This window comes from Pleurodeles waltl, chromosome 8 (genome assembly GCF_031143425.1).
Source record: "Pleurodeles waltl isolate 20211129_DDA chromosome 8, aPleWal1.hap1.20221129, whole genome shotgun sequence".
NCBI classification, from domain to species: Eukaryota; Metazoa; Chordata; class Amphibia; order Caudata; family Salamandridae; genus Pleurodeles; species Pleurodeles waltl.
The window spans coordinates 1,002,198,754-1,002,215,968 of NC_090447.1; the positions used below are offsets into that span (position 1 = coordinate 1,002,198,754).

General features: G+C 39.8%; 1 protein-coding gene across 2 annotated transcripts in view; it reads left to right on the plus strand.

Annotated features, from left to right (window-relative positions):
* Positions 1-17,215, plus strand: part of KLF12 (KLF transcription factor 12) — a 977,710-nt gene that overhangs the window by 129,146 nt on the left and 831,349 nt on the right. For both annotated transcript variants that reach the window (XM_069205282.1, XM_069205283.1), the window contains exon 2: positions 6,161-6,190. The gene's annotated coding sequence lies outside the window, so the exon portion shown is untranslated. The remainder of the gene's footprint in view (positions 1-6,160; positions 6,191-17,215) is intronic.

The following is a 17,215-nucleotide window of genomic DNA, read 5'->3' on the forward strand; positions in this document are numbered from 1 at the left end:
TGTAATGGGGAAAACCAAGAGGCCCACATTGGATTTGTGGTCCAACTGCATGTCTCTCAATCTGCCCTGAAGACTGTTACCATGAGCTGTGCAGCGATGCATTTTAGGGTAAAGCATTTGTTTACACGTGTAAAAGACAGTAGAGATGTAGTACAGAAGCTGTCCTTTTACACACAGTTTTGGAAACAGGTTTTTAACATTATGGAAGCTAACAAGGAGAAATTCAAACACATGCAGGAAGTACCAATGAACTAGCATGGAAGCGGCCTTACAATGCAGAAAGCTGGTTCACTGATTGTCAGATTGAGATAAGGGTCAGTCCAACCCTGTATTCCACCTTTTTATGCATTGGTGCAGTCCAGCACACTCACCATAAGTTCTATCAGAAGTACTTTTAGCAAAGTGTCAAAGACTCTTGAAAAACATGTGCAGCATTAGATTGGATATCACAATACACTTTAAGTGTCCACACCTTCTCCACAAGATGTATTTTTATGCAAAGGAGCTTCCAGACCTGGCAAATCATTTCCAGTGGTATGTACAAAGGCTTTTATAGGTCTCAGGGAGCCATCTACTGTGGGTGCACTCTGTAATAACTGGGCCATCACTCTATGTTAGTTGTAGACCAGGCAATGGAATTTATGTTATCTTAAGCTTATACAGATAGAGGACTGCATGATTTTAAGAGAGAAACTTAAGACTTCCTTGTTCTGCTAGGTTGAGTCTACATGTCATACAAGTCAGATTTTATTGTAAAACCCAAAAACAGAGTAGGAGAAAGGCTTGCCCTGAGTGCGCCAATCTTGATTTATATATACATATATCCAGAAGTCACAGCTTTACACTTTACTGCTTTCTGACCCCACCTTCTCATAGAACAATTTCAACAGAAAATGGAGCGCTATCAAATCATCACAGGGCACCTGGGTAATTCAATGATATAGCCATAAACTAGGACACCATTCAGTCCATCAAGATGGCAAGCTCTTCATTCAGTCCATTGCTACACAGGAGCTGCAATGTAGAGTCTTGAAAACACTTTTATTCTTCAATAGTTAAACTTTATTTAGAATACAGTCTCACATTCTGATTAACCAGGAAAATTGAAACTAAATAATGTTTGAGCATTAGAATGTTGAGAGCTCCAGTGAAGACAATGAAGTGGATCAGGGCTTATAACGGTTGGTGTAAGCCTTCTGCTCCAACTTTCCAATGCTTGTCTTCCTGTTTCACCATTTTTTTTAATTTAGAGCATTCTACCCTTAGTGGGTGAAATGCTCTAATAGCCTTGTAGTCTTTCTGCCTTGGGCTATACTGGCTGTTAAAGGACATCTCCCTTGTTGCTGGCCCTCGCCTGTGGTCATGCCTATAACTTAGGTTCAGGACCCCCAACAACCGGTTTAGCCTCTGGCAGCGGGCTATAAGGCTATATCAGAGGAACAAACTTGATTCCAGCACTGACCATTTCAAACAAGACTTTCCAATTGATAATGTAATTGAATTACACAATTAAAATTAAACTTAAAAACATTCTCATATTAAAGGGCATAGGTGTAAAAGTGGAATGAAATTTGATTGAACTAATAATCATTCTATCAAAGTTAAATTGCGTGAAGAACACTGAAAATTCCATGAAACATGAAACACTATGGACAAAACTGTTTGTTACTAAAACTATGAGTTAGTTATGTTACATTAATAATCCAAGACCAATGTTATGTTACATCATTTCATTTATTTTCTGCAATTTTGGGCTTCTTATGAGTATGCAAGCATTGTGCCACTTTGAAAACGTGGCGGTCATTTTTGGAAGCCTACACCACATTAACGTCACAAAAATAATGCTAATGTGGTGCTAGGCATTCTTAAATCTGAGCCTTTGTTTTTTAATTCTAAGTATGACTCCTCCTTGCTAATAGATAGAGATGGGACATCAGCCAAAGTCACCACATGTGGACAGCAAGCAGAGGGTAGATCCAAACTGGGAAAAGTGTGAACACGATTTTGCTGAGACATGGCCACTGGGGTACACGGGCAAAGTAAACCTTCTTCAGATATCTCTTGCCCTTGCTGTCCATGGCCAGCTTGGCCACGATTAGAGGCTAACAGCCGCATGGCCTCCCCTGCTGACTGCATCAAGTTGTCAGTAGCAGAGGGAATACTTAGAGTGCGGTAGAGTTCTCTGGTGTGGGAAGTGAATTGACTCATTGGAATTGGCCCGATCATTTATGGAAACCTGGGCAAGTGATTGAGTCGCTGCCAATGATGTGAGCAAGGAGTTGAACTTGGAGGATAGTTCTGTTATCACACCCTCTTGGGCACATATCGTGACCACCAGCGGAGCAATTAAAGAAGCCACAATAGATTCTTTGTCCAGAGAATTTTCTCAGGCCAATGCTGAAGCCCCACCCATCTCCTTGTCAGCTGCACCTAAAGGTGAATTGAGATGGAGCAACGTAGACCCCTTTTATTTAAGTCAAACATTCGGATAGTGGATTGTTGCTCCTCTGTTTTTTTACCTGACCAGAAACAAACCCTTGCTTGATTTTCCTCTCATTCCTTATAGAGGGTTCAAAACGCTAGTGCTTGAAGAAACATCAGTACTGGGCTCTCTGCTTGCAGCCAGCAGAGGTGTTTGGCTGAGATCTTCTGCAGTGGGCAAGCTGTTATGTCTTGGTAAGACCACGTTGGATATATCGGGTGATGACAGCATTATGCAGGTTGGCGGGGCACATGACACTTCTCCCAAATCAAGGGACAAGCGCCTCCCCACCAAGCCTATCTCCTTTGCAGTCACACTCACCACACAGGTAAGGAAGGAATCAAGTGTGGTCCCTGTTTACGACTTAGCAGTAGCACTGTTTTTTCTCCCATCATTTCCCCCTTGCCCACAGTTCCCAAATAAGCTTATGCAGCCCAAGACAACCAAACAATCAAACAGGTGGCTAAAAGAATCACCAGTGCCGATATTTGGTAACAACCAAGGGGGTTGGCCCAGCCTTTTCCAGGATGGTTAAAATGGGATACAATTAAAATAGAAAGTAACCTGAATGATTAAGTTAACTCTTCATTTTAATGTTTTTCCATTTAAAAATGTCACATTCACAAACAACGGGTTTCATGCTACTAGTGACCAGTGGACACAATGACACATTTATAACAGAAAAATACAGTAATTTGTTTGAAGAGAAATATTTCAATGAAACATTAAGGGCCTAATTTTGAGTTTGGCGGGGGTGTTTATTCCGTCAAAAACGTGACTGATATCCCGTCTACCATATTATAATTCAGTTATAGCCTATGAAACTTGTAATACGGTGGGTGGGATATCTGTCATGTTTGTGACCCTCCCACCAAATTCTAAATCAGACCCTAAGTTTTAGGGCCTCATTACGAGTTTGGGGTCAGACCACAGGATGGCCATGGTGGTGGTCTTTCGAACAGTGCCAGGCCAATGGTCCCAAGACCTCCGGATTACAAGCTCTCCACTGGTTTGGTGTGACTGGTGTGGGAAGGCAGGGGGCAGTATAATGAAACTAATGCCATCCATCCTTCCCTATCTGTCTGCACGATGGGTGGACTGCGCCCATGCACCACATCATGAATGTTACACAGTGTTCCCCTGACCCCCAATTTTTTGGGGGTCTCACATGTGCCTCCACCTCACCCTCTATGGAGATGTACCCCCTACCCCCTGCTGTTTTGGCCCCCTTACCTGCCTGACCGCCAAGCTTTCCATAGTGGTGGGAATCACCATTGAAAGGTCCTGCAGGTATTAATGGCCACGGCGGTCCCAATACCGAGATCTCCAACATTGGCTGCCACGGTCAGGACTGCTGCAGTACCCGCCGTGCTACCAATGGCATTACTGCCACACTTCTGACAGTTTGAACGCCAAACTCCTAATACAGCCAAAGTTGCAGCGGTCAGACAACCACCACTACCATGGCGGTCCACGGACTGCCGAACTCGTAATGTGGTCCTTGATGTTTTGCTTCACTTTCAAGTAAGCCAATTATGCCTTAATGTGTTATGAAGCATGTTTCTTCACTTTAAATTCCTCACATTTAAACAACTGGCTGTATTTTCTGTTATAAATATGGCACTGTGTCTAGAGGCCACTGGGAGAAAGATGCCTGCTGTTTGTAAATATGTCACTTCATAATGGGAGAACATTTAAATGAGTTTTATGGAATCCATATAAACATAAAGTAAACTTTCAGTTTATTTTCTCTTATTTCAAAGTGTCACCTTTACACACCACAGGCGTCTTGCTCCCAGTGCCTGGTTGACACAGTGCCATATTTATAACAACAAATACAGCCATTACCGTATTTATCGGCGTATAACACGCACCAGCGTATAACACGCACCTCATTTTAAGAGGACATTTCAGAAAAAAAAAACTTAACATTATATCGGCGTATAACACGCACACATCATTTGCCCCCTATTTTCAGGGAGAAAAAGTGCGTGTTATACGCCGATAAATACGGTAATTGAAGTAGGAGAAAGCTAAAGTGCAGAAAAGTATTCCACATTATGCACATTTTGACCAAACTTTTTTTGCATTTCAAATGTCTCCCATTTACAAAATGGTTGTATGTTTGCTTTACACATGTAACGGTGCCACATATGGTGAAAGGTATGTCCTGTGCCACAAGTACATATGACACAGGCTCTCAGTCACCCATATAAATATATCCCATTCATATTCACATATGTTCATATATCCCCAAAGAACATGCTCTCGCTGACAAACATGGCAGCCCTGTCATAGTGCCTCTATCAAAATATTTAGTTATAACCTTACTATCTGACTTTATAGACATTAAGCTTAAAGTAATTGAAGATGCACAAGTTGCTTAGCCTTAGTAGCTCACAATAATTTTCACTGATAAGAATTAGCACTCACTACAGAAAAGATTTTCGAACCCTGTTATAGTGCAGGGAATCCTCTTGTATAAATGTATCTTTTTTAAGGGAGTCCTACATTATCTTTAAATTAGTGACTGGTATGTGGTATACTCTGTTACTAAGTAGGGATGGAATTCTGTGTGCTATTCTGCTTGGGTTATCTTTCATAAGAAAGATGTTTTTAAGAAAGTGCTAAATTGCCAACCAGCATGATGAGAGGTTTTATGTCAAAGTATAGAATGGATAATCTATCCAAATATATAAAAGAGAAAATATGAGTGTGATTGAACAAATAGAATTTGTGCCCTTTACTATGATACATTATTGGCAAAACTGAAAATTGACCTGCAAGACAGTAGACATGTTATATAGAGTTAATGTGAAAGACGTTCTACAATTTCAGAGTAGTACAACAACTTCACAGTAGCTGCAAGGCTAGCAGTCTGAAAAACTAACAGTTTGGTCTAAAGTTACAAGTAAGTGCTAATACATTTTCTGTCATGGACATGCATAGTCAACCATGTGTGCATATGCTTTTGAGAGCATGCTGTACAAGTCTTGATTAATGTATGCAAATGCAAAACTACTGGACTCAACAGTGGTGTGGTATGATGCCTTAAACCTATATGATACCAAGAGGAAAAGACTCCTTTGAGGTCAAAGCCAGGATACTCTCCTGGGTGAGTTGTGAGATATACAAATACACATAACATAACAACATAACATAAGAGAGTACAATATAAGCCTGTATAAATTTATTCTGTTGTTCATAGCTGCATCAAATTTGTTTTTTAACAACGACCTGAAGTAATTTATGTCAATGCAGCAGGTTTCACCGTGCACTGTTTTTTAAAGATTGGCATGACCTGAGGCAGCAGTACTGGCTCCTCAAGCCAAACAGCGGCGCTTGTAAAATCTTATTACTGTTTCATTGATCATCAACTGATAATGGATCAGTGTCACCTGAAGAAAATATGAGCATTGAAAACTTCAATAGGTAAAGTTTTAACTAAAATTCTCCTATGTCTACTGTGCTAGATTCATTTTGCTTTCAATTTCAAGGGGGACTCTCCAGTGTAGGGAAATTTAACAAATTCCAAGCCTTTACTTTTCTGGGAGTTAAGGTTTATTTTCTATATATGTCTAGGTTCATAAATACTGTGAACTTTTGTGCATTAGTGTGAATAATGGCAAACCATTTTTTGAAGAACCATCCACTAATTTGCATATCCTCTTCTTTTAGGTTGCTAAGGAAAGACAGCGGAAAGCCAGGGTAAGAGCCATCTTATCTTAAACCTTACTTGTGTCTAAATAGTTATGAAATATATTTTGTGGATGTTCCATCTGCACCATTTACATATGTATTTTACAATTGACACTTACTCAGAAGTAGATAAAGGTTTGACAGTTATATTTTAGTTAATGCAACCAATGTTGTGTGACTAAATAAATACTGAATAGTGAGCAATCTGTTCAAATGTAAGCATTTTTTGACGTTGTGCATCAAGTATTTGTAACTGTTGTAGTACCTCATAAAGTATCAGTTTCTTCCCATGGAAAATGGTTTGCAGTATGAACAATAAAAGTGGAAAAAAACGGATGCGCCTGGGAATATTTTGATCTTCGGATGAATCTTACTAAATTGGTATGGAGATCTTTGAACATTTTAGGTTTCCTTGGAACATGTCTAGGACTTTTAAGAACAGTGAAAATCTCTGGAGCATATGAATTCATGATTTGAATATACAAGGGTGTGCTGCCCGGGGCTTAGGTGGAGTTTAAATGTTGTTTTCATGACACTAACTACAGCTGTATTGTTTACATTAAAATCAGCAATGTAACCTATGCATAAACACTACCTAAATTACACTACTTTCAATCTAATGCAATAAACAATTCTGGCACACTGAATTCAGATTTTTTAAATTTGGTTTTGCTGTTTTACATGGTGCAAAACCAGCCTAAGTTGATTGGAGTGCTTTTCATGAACACCAGATTACGTTATATACTTTTTTAAGGCACATGAAGATTAAATGGTTTGTCCAGAACCAAACCATGATAAGCCAAAGCAGGGATTGAAACCTGGATTTCAGTTCCAAAGCTGACAGCTTCAGTTGCAAGGCAATATCTCTTTCCAGAAATAGTATAAAATATCACTCATTAATTAATTGAAGTTATAGGATTTGATTATTCTTCTACAGGCAGGCTCTTTCCTCTGACAATTTAAGTTTCTTTGGCCAAGGCATGATTGATGTTGATAAAGTTTGGTCAAATATGATGTACAGTTCGCTGTTTCAAACGTTGAACTGAAATGTGACCATCATATTATAGTTTTGTGTTAAGCTGGGCCTGGTAATTTTCATTTTACTACTCAAAGGTGTAACCTTTTCAGATCAACCCTGTTTCATGTCTTTTGTTTCCTATATCGGATTATGTATTTGACAATCCATCTGCCATCATTCCCAATGTTATATAGCTGTATTAGTGAGACAATTGTACTTGTTTCCAAATTTCTTAAACAGGCCTTCCTCCTCATGCAGTGATTTAGTTCAGTCATTTGTCTTTGTTCGCTTTTATATTATTGGTCTCTGTAATATGTTACCCCTACATGTTTTCTTTTAATGCTCTGCCATAACGGTAAAGATGGATACTATTTAAGCATCACATAGCTACATTTATTTATCAACTTTCTGATAATAAATTAGATAAGAGTTGTTCAACAGTTTGCAGATTTTAATATTTTGTGAGTATTTAAATAATCATGATGGGTATGTTTCATTCTCTGAAAAGTTTGTTCTCTGAATGCTTTATATGTTATTAAACCCTTACATAGAACATATGAGTCATACTGACACTGATGTATTATCAGCTAGTTGAAATCTTCTCACTGATGCTACTGGAGCATTTTCCTATAGAATTCAATCCCCAAATAGCTTATTTTTCTTCAATGGTTTCTAATGTTGGCCCAAGAGGGAAGATACATGCATGGGTCTCAGGACAGCCAAATCACAAATTTACTTGTAATTAATCTTAATGGAACTCGTTTGCAATGTCAGTGCATCTTGGAAACTTGACATACATGTGGCCCTCCTTCAAAAAGGCTGTTCATCTTTTTACTAACCCCCTTATAGCACAAAATGTGGATACTGATCTCTTACTTTTCTACTTCTAACTTATCTGTAAGACTGGTCCCTCCAGTGTGGTGTGCTCAACTAGAGTGTTGTCAGAGAGTGTCCTAAATCGTCTGGATGTCAGTTATTGAAACTTGTTCTGATTGGTCTGTTTTGAATTTAAAGCAGATGCCGATATTTGTATATTTCCATGTGGCAATTTTTTACACCTCAGCAAGGAACACTGAGAATTTCATGTTCTATCAATTATATTTAAATTAAAGATTTTAGAGAAAATATTCAGTTTGCAAAAGATGCAGTGTTTCTCATACTAGTCTATTTTTTTCTATTATAAATGTACAATCAAACTGAATTTTACATGATGAAAATTCTAATGCCATATAATTGACATCAGTAAGTACTTATTGGCAAATCAAAATGCATATTTTATGCTATTATTTTTCACATTCGATGGTAATAACTTTTGCATCTTGGCAATATGATGTTTATCGCAGCATAGCTGTTGCCTGTAAGATATGAAAACAGTGTTTTAAACAAATTGATGCTGTATATTCTAGTCTGCTTTACTGAAAGGTATTGTGCTTGAAAACATCATAGCTATCAAAATTGACTTTTTTGTTGTATTAATAGCTTTATATAGAAATTTTGATAATGTTCCTAGTCTTCACTCCTCCTACCCTGGAAAGAGATTTTACATATTAGAAGGAACTGGTTTCTGAATTTACTATTCAAGTAAATTGAATTAAATTGCTAATAATTTCAATTATTTTGATGAATTAGAAATATATAATACTATTTGAAGGAATATGATAATTTCTATATCCACTGTATGAATGTCATGCTAAACACTTCCTTTATTTAACTGTGACCTTATCACATATCAAAATAATGTTGTGTCTTAAACTTAAATTAGCAATGGCTCTACTTCATACACCCACAGAACAGTGTGTTACCTCATTGTCGGACCTAGCCAGCTGGCAGCCTCCAGGCATACACACTGTAGGTGACCTCTACCATGACAGGACTCTTCTCTCATTCGACTCCTTGATTACAGAAGATGGTCTGCCCTCCAGTCACTTCCTCTTCTATAACTCTTTGATTACCAAATTATGAAACAAACGGAGTGACTTGACACACGAACATCAAACACATCTTACCATGAAATACCTTCATGTGATGGGACCATGTAGATGTCTGATCCACTGGTTCTCCGACTGCACACATGTTGCAACATCACTTGTATCCCTTTGCTGTCACTGAGAGTATGACTCTCCTATCCATGCACACATAAGGAGTGGTCTGCTTTGCTGGAAAGCCTGACACCGTTTCCTCGCAATGCCTGCTTTAGACTTATCCAATGTTATAGTGCCCACAGAGCCTACCTCACTCTGTCCAAAATAAACCGCTCTTTTAATCTTACAAATGTGGCTTGCCCTTGCTGATCCCTGATTGACATGAATCTATTCCACATGCCACAGGCCTTCCCATCTATGTATCAGTATTGGCATGGTGTCATATTCCACCATTCTTCCTGTACAGAGCGCCCTATACTTCACACATGGGAGTTATGCCCCTTGGGTCTCTATCACAGAGATAAAAAGTCCAGCTTCTTACACCTCGGCCTTTTGATAGACAAATGCCTCATTACCAGAAGATGGACATCACATGAACCTGTACCCCTTGTGGCCCGGCCGCAATCTCTAATTGCATGGGCCAGGGCAGAAAGTCATGCCCTACAAAGGGAAGACAGTCTGGGACTCCATAAATACCCAATAGCAACCAGCTTGGACATCATCTTGTCAGACCTTCAGGAGGCCACCCAACTGGAGAGGGCAGGAGGGAAAGAGGTAGCAGACACCTAAAAATCCAACTAACCAAATGATCTCTGTCTACTGTGTGGCTTTCCTGATACAAGCCATTCCTATTCTGAGAGTTATTAGCATATTCTGCTCATATTTAAGTGTTCATGCTCCAAAATGATACTGATAGCTGTGTGGGAGAGAGGCAACGGGCTGGTGAGCTTTTTGTTCTTTATTCAAATTAGCAGTTGTTTTTCATGAAATTGGAAATATTTGTCTCTATTTACAAACCAACTTATTGTTTTTGCCACTACCATACTGACTTTGCATTGCACTTCATTTCTACTGAGCTCATTTATACCTTTACAACTATTTATCAATATGTAAACATCACTGTTAGACACTGTAGCTGCTCTTATAGGCATCGCCCTGTAATACCTTATAACCTAACTACTGGACATTATGTGGATTTTCAAAAGGATGTGTGTAATTTGTCTACAGTTGTTGTAATTTGTGACCTGTATATTGAAAACCAATAAGCAGATGTACAAAAAGGTTGTTTTTTAAATTGAACATTGTTAGAAATTGGGTCTTAGGTTGCCAGTCAGGTTACCCCCTGTCCAAGCAAGGCCCCTCACTCTAGTCATGGTAAAGGAGAATCACCCTCAGTTAGCCCCCACTCACCCCATTGGTAGCTTGGCACAAGCAGGCAGGCTTAACTTTAGAAGTAAGGTGAAAAGTATGTGTACCAACACACTCAGTAACTCAGTGAAAACACTCCAAAATGACACAACCCAGGTTTAAAAAAATAGATTATATTTATCTAAACAAAAGAAGACCAAAACAACAAAAATCCAACATACACAAGTCAAGTTAAAAATTTAATAAGCAAAAGAGTCTTAAAACCCTACATTGAGGTCTTTGTCCTCCTCTGCATTAATTTGTGAATTCCACATGGACAAACTATAATTTATCATGATGCTTTGAGCCTCGGCTTATAGTAGTCTATTGCACTTGCACTTTGTAAACGTCTTTTCATGTTTTATGTGTATTTTATCATATCTACATTCTAAGTTATTAAGCACTTTATTGTCAATTGGACCCAAACTAGCAATTTACAATTTGCATGCTAGCTCCTGTTGCACACTATGGATATGAAATTATGTTAACTTGTGGCCCTAGATTATGTACTTCCAGGTGGGTTTATCTTAACTGTTCTTAATTGTTTTTTATTGTTGTATATATTGTATTTTTCTTGTACTGCTATGGCCCTTCAGCCCAAAAAAAGTTTGAATGAATGAATGGCTAGCACCGTTCTATCTTTTTATTTGCAGACACTATACTCGTAAATCCCGTTGTGAATAGTTAACAGTCGTAAACTTATACAAAAGTGTAAGTTTACTTTTGTGAATCAGTTTCTGAGTGTTTTGAATTTAAAAGTGCACTGATGCTTTTCTAGGTTCCTTTGAATTTTACCTCTTTGGAAGAAATGTCAACAAATAAGAGACCAAACTTGTGCACCATTATCTCCAGATATGCTCTATATGCATCTAGCCAAGGAATGATGGCCTGATCAGGTATTCAGGAATTTAAATCCTGGTACATCCAACTCAGATTTTCATCTACTCGAGGTCCATAATCTGAATAGTGTTAAACTTGCTAGTAGAATTGCTTGTTTACTCTATTTAGAAATGGCGGAAAACAGGGTAAAATATATATCATATAAGTAACTATGCTCTACATTACATGATGATAGAAACTAACTTTCCTTTTTTGCTTTGCTTTGCAAGATACTGGAAGCAGCATATTGATGTGAATAGCAAAAATGTACACAGAAAATAAAATGTAATGCTAGGAAATGGACAATGCTGTAATGTTGCTTAAGCCCAAAATGTTGAAAATAGATTCAAACAAATTAGGTGTATGTTGCAGGGAATGTGTTCTCTCAAATCCTGGAAATTAATTTCTGTCTATTACCATAGAATTCCAACCTTGCCACTCTGTGTTCCTTCCATATTACACCACAAGACAATGTTAAGGTTTTTATTTTACTTAATACGCATGAACTTTTTTTTTTAAATGGAAGACCAGTTGGGGTTATCTTGTTAAGTATACCCTATAATATCTTGCTATTTTAATGCTATGGCAGAGTCAGGGATTTGCAAGGGAACAGTAAAACCAACAAACGGTTAATAACAACACAAATCAATTGTATTGTGTTACTTTTAAAAGCGACTTACAAAAACTATATTTTAAAACATGACCTATCACCCCCTGCCCCCATGATGAAAAATGGAGTTGTTCCATTAAAGAACAACTCCATTAATTCAGAAGGAGGTTGTTAATTCACTGGTGTTTGGTAATGAATTAACAAATTAAAATCATTAACACCTAGAATGCAGCTGTGCAAAAGTTGCTGCAAATTATTGATGTTTCTTTTCAGTGACTACTCCCTAACAAAAAAGTTTGTGTATTTAAATTCAAGTTTGCAACTTAAGGTGTCAGCAAACCTAGTTCTCCATATTATTCTGTCTCCATGTACTTTTAGGTTTCTGGAGTTGAGACAAGAATAGTCCTAAATTTCCAAATGCTCCCTCTGATGAAGGCCTCTCATATTGTACATTTTCTGAGCCACAGTATATATTCTCCTCTTGCTTATACACCTTTGAGTGTTTACTTAAAGTTCAGTGACAAGCAACACATAAATCCAAATATATTATTCAAAATTGTTTTAATTGCATCATGAATAATACCAAAATTACAAAACAATCCTGAATACCAGTCAACCTTTAAAACCATCAGAACAATATGTCATTAAGTTCATTGTTAATGTTCAAGCTATACCCCTGTTGTCTTACAAATGTCTAAAAACGGCAGGAGGTATTAGTGGTATTTCTGCATCCCCCTTATAAGACATAAAACAGTGGACAATCAAAAATATTGATTTATATTTTGGTGGAACAATCTTTTACATGGCCTCACCTTTATCAGGACTGTACATGATTAAAGAATCTATCATAAGTGTGCTTGAAGCATGCAAATTGTTGTAGGGACACATGTTATGCCCCATCTCAAAGGTGATTGTCCTATCCTGGGTTTCATAATGCAAGCGTGTGCTGGGGATTCCTTCTCTTGTATGGAGAATGCCCTTCATGGAAATGAGGAAAGTTAGAAAATGGCACACTTTAAAATCAACACAATACACTTTATTTATTACAGTGTGGATCATAAGGGCCTAATAAAACCTGTGGAAATCAGTCTTTTTGTGTAATTTTGCTACTGTTGCAACATTGACATAGTGTCTAAAACTCCCATAAAATACACATTTCGGAGCGGATGATATGAAAAGTAGCGCTACACCCAGTGCAGCACCACTTTCCTTGAGTCCCTTAGAACCCCACTACTACCACCAGGGGTGCGCAGTACTTAAAATACGGCTCACCATGGCCCACGGTAGGGGGCAGTAGCGTCAGAATTTCTGACGCAATTGATGCATTGTTCAGGGTTAGAGCCAAAATTGTGGCGCTAACCCTGAACAGTACATAGGGGCCCATTGTAACCAATGTTATGCCCCTATTTAATGCCTGCCCTGAGCAGGCGTTAAAAATGACGAAAAAATGAAGCAAAGAAATCTTTTAGATTTCTTTGAGCCATTTTTTTGCACCCCCCCCCCCCCCCCTTTCGGGGGAACGCCCTCCCCTTGCATACATTATACCTGGTGCAGGCATAGAGTGGTGCAAGGGGTTACAAAGTGGTGCAATGTATGATTTGCTCCACTTTGTGAATATGACACAGCGGCCTCTCTGGACCACATTAACGTAAACAAAATCACGCTAAAATGGCACAAGTAGGCGCTAGGCCCTCTTAAAGCTGGGCCTTCATGTTCTAAAATTCTTGATAGAATATTGTGATATTTTACTGTACAAAAGAAAGGCAGCCTAAAGGCTAGACACCTCTACAATACGTTTACAATTTAAAGTCCCTGACAGTTTATTTTACTTTGTATAAACTTAAGGCTAGATGCCATCCAACTAACAGAGCTTGGAAATACACTGTAATGAGAAGCTAACATAACACAAAAGCGTTTTAGCATTAACACACGTGCGTTTAGAGGTCAGCAGCCTAAAGGTTGCCATGATTCAACCTGACTCGGAAGTACATATTGTGAGACAGGAAATCTCCTTTTAAATGAGCAGAAGGAAAACACGGTAGGCTCTTCACCGCTGCTGCTGCCCTTTTCTTTGATTCAAACATCACAAATCTTTGTAATTAACACTAAGGTGAAGTGAGAATACTCAGGCCCTTTTCTGTTAAAATCCAAGGACTTGCTCTCACATATGCTACAAAAGTAGTGTTTAACATGCTTGGTATGGAATTTCGAGTTTTTCATATTGGTTTTTGCAAGATTGTTTTATGCTATTTATTGGTAAAATTGCAGATTGTTACTGTATCCAGGGGAGAATGAACTTATTTCGTTGCCACTATGTAGATAAATATGCTTACCCATTACTGAATAACACACAGGCTCTAACGGGCCCCACCCTGTTGCCGGAAAAGTAAGGGCGTTGCCTTGTTTAAAGGGTGTATCAACTTATCCTTTGGTCTCCCATCCTCGAGGGAGCACATGTGGAGCAAGGGCCATCTTGATCTTATTTTCACAACATTTTTAGTTTAATGGTCCTGCATTTAGCATTATTTACGAAAGCTGCATCAGAATGGATTCTTATAGACCAACTCCACAATAAACAAAAGAGAGAACCACAAAGCTCTGAGCTGGAACGCGTTATCATGCATTCTTTTTAACCTATGATTATAATCGATTATGTTGATATGTAATGAATAAGAATATTCTTGGAAGGCACTAGGAGAAAATCAGTCATATATTGAGTAAAGATTTCATTTTTTTTTATAATGCGAGGGGAATTGCAATGCCTTTTCTAATAATTACAGCTATTTACTTGTTTTGGGTGTATTCCGACATTAGAAATTAGTGGCACTACTCACTTATAATAACTGTTTAAAATTGAGTAGTGATGCAACAGTACCAGCTCCTAATCACATTGTGCTGCAGGTCTGCAGTTATGAACAGGAGATTTCGAAGTCTCTTCCAGATTTGAGCAGGCAGCACTGGAAACGCAGTTTAGCAGGACCTGTCTTTAAATATTCTGGCATAACACACACCTAAGCCTGAATCACAACTACACTGCCATCCACCCTTTGCCTTTTGATAGTCTAATGGCTTTATCAAATTCAGAATTCCGTCCAAAGCTAGACTAGTTCAGTTCAGAGATTCAAACTTAATGCGATTTGTATTCAATTAAAGCATTATTAAGTGTGAAGTATCCAAGATTAGACTCTTTACTGGTGTGGTAATCTGAAAATAGTAAGAATAGATCCCAGAACAGTAGCTGGCCACTTGCACTGACTGACTGTTGACAACCTACAAGGGTCCTTTTTCATTTTACTTACTCTGGTTCTCCTCCTGGATCCTTCTTTAATCAGAATCATTGATGGGGGAAGGACACTTATCTCATGAAAGTCTCTCAGAGGAGCCGGTGAGCTGGGAAGCTGGGCAGGACTATGAAAAAAAATGGAGAAAAAAGATGAAAAACAGAAACCTCACTGAAGGATGGAAAAATAAACATTGGTGACAAATTGACAATTGGAAGAGGGAGTAGAAAGAAATGAAGCATGATCACTCTACATATTGACTGCCCGCAGAGGGAAAGAGCACACCAAGCCAAAAAGGAATTCCAAGTAGGAGGTTGTTGGAGGAAAGCAAGGCATTTCGGGGACTCATCCTGCCCTACTGATGAGGGAATCCAAGAGACATCTTAAGACGCCAGGAAACCAGAAGCAAAAAATCAGAGGGACCTGTCAAGTTTGAAGGAGCCTGAAGGACTCGTGGCAGAGACCTGCCCCATTCCGTCCAGGGATTTATAAAAATGTACACTGGCAAGCATCCAACCATTTTCTTGATAATTATGAGCAGATGGCTGAAGCTGCCAATTAGCCTTCAGGGAATTAGGGCCACTATTTAGGACCCTTGATCACTGAGGAAATCCAAGCTGTCTAACAAGCAGCCAACCCTACAGGGACAACACCTCATAGTGTAATCAGGAAGAGCATTTTAGAAAGACTTTGGCCCTCATTACAACCCTGGTGGTCGGCGGAGAAGCGGCGGTCTTACCGCCAACAGGCTGGCAGTAAATATTTTGCAATTATGACCATGGCGGTTACCGCCATGGTCATCCGCCACGTCTCCGATCCGACCGCCAGGGCGGAGACGACCGCCGGGCTGGAGACCTGTGTCTCCAGCCCGGCGGTCGTCACAATACCGCCGGCGGTATCATGACCCGGCTGACCGCCATGGATTTCATGGGGTTTGGAACCGCCATGAAATCCATGGCGGTGAGCACTATCAGTGCAAGGGAATTCCTTCCCTGGCACTGATAGTGGTCTCCCCAACACCCCACCCCCACCCCGAGTCCTTCCCCTACACCCACCACCACCCCTGCCACCCCCAAAGGTGGCAGGATCCCCCTCCACACCCCTACCCCCAACATTACATTACACATTCACACCTGACACGCACGCAGGCACCACCAACACACATACCCGCACACACACCAACATACCTGCCAACAGCAACACCCACATTCAGACATACACACACACATTAACATACAGACAGACACGCACTCATTTCCAAACACACACACCCCCTCTGCATACACACACGCACACCCCCATGCACCCACACATCACACAACACCCCTCTCCCCTAACGGACGATCAACTTACCTGGTCCGTTGATCCTCCGGGAGGGGACGGGATCCATGGGGGCAGCTCCGCCGCCAGCACCCTGTCAACAGAACACCGCCACACCGAATCACAGGACGTGATTCGTGGGCAGTGTTCTGTTGACGGGGCGGTGGAGGTGGAGCTACCTCCACTTCCCCGCCGTCCGCCAGTATGGCTGCTGGCGGCTTTCTGTCCGGAAAAGGACGGAGGGCTGCCAGCGGTCATAATGCGCTGAGCGGAAAACCGCCTGCACTGGCAGTCTTCAGCACGGTGGTCCGCCGAGTTTCTAATGACCCCCTTTGTGTTGATGAAGAAACCTTCTGTTTTAGGTTTTGGGGGAAAACGGACTCCCAAAATTTAACCTGAGTGCTTTTTTTAAGGATAAAGAATGTAGGTGATAAGTGGTTCAACTCAGAACTTTGAGTAAAGAGAAAATTGTTGACAAGACATAACATTTAGAACAATTTTTGACTGTCCTCTCTTCCAACATTCAAAACCAAATGGGACAACATGACCATTTTACCCTCAATTCCGCCATTTAGGTGACTATTGCTTACTCCTGTG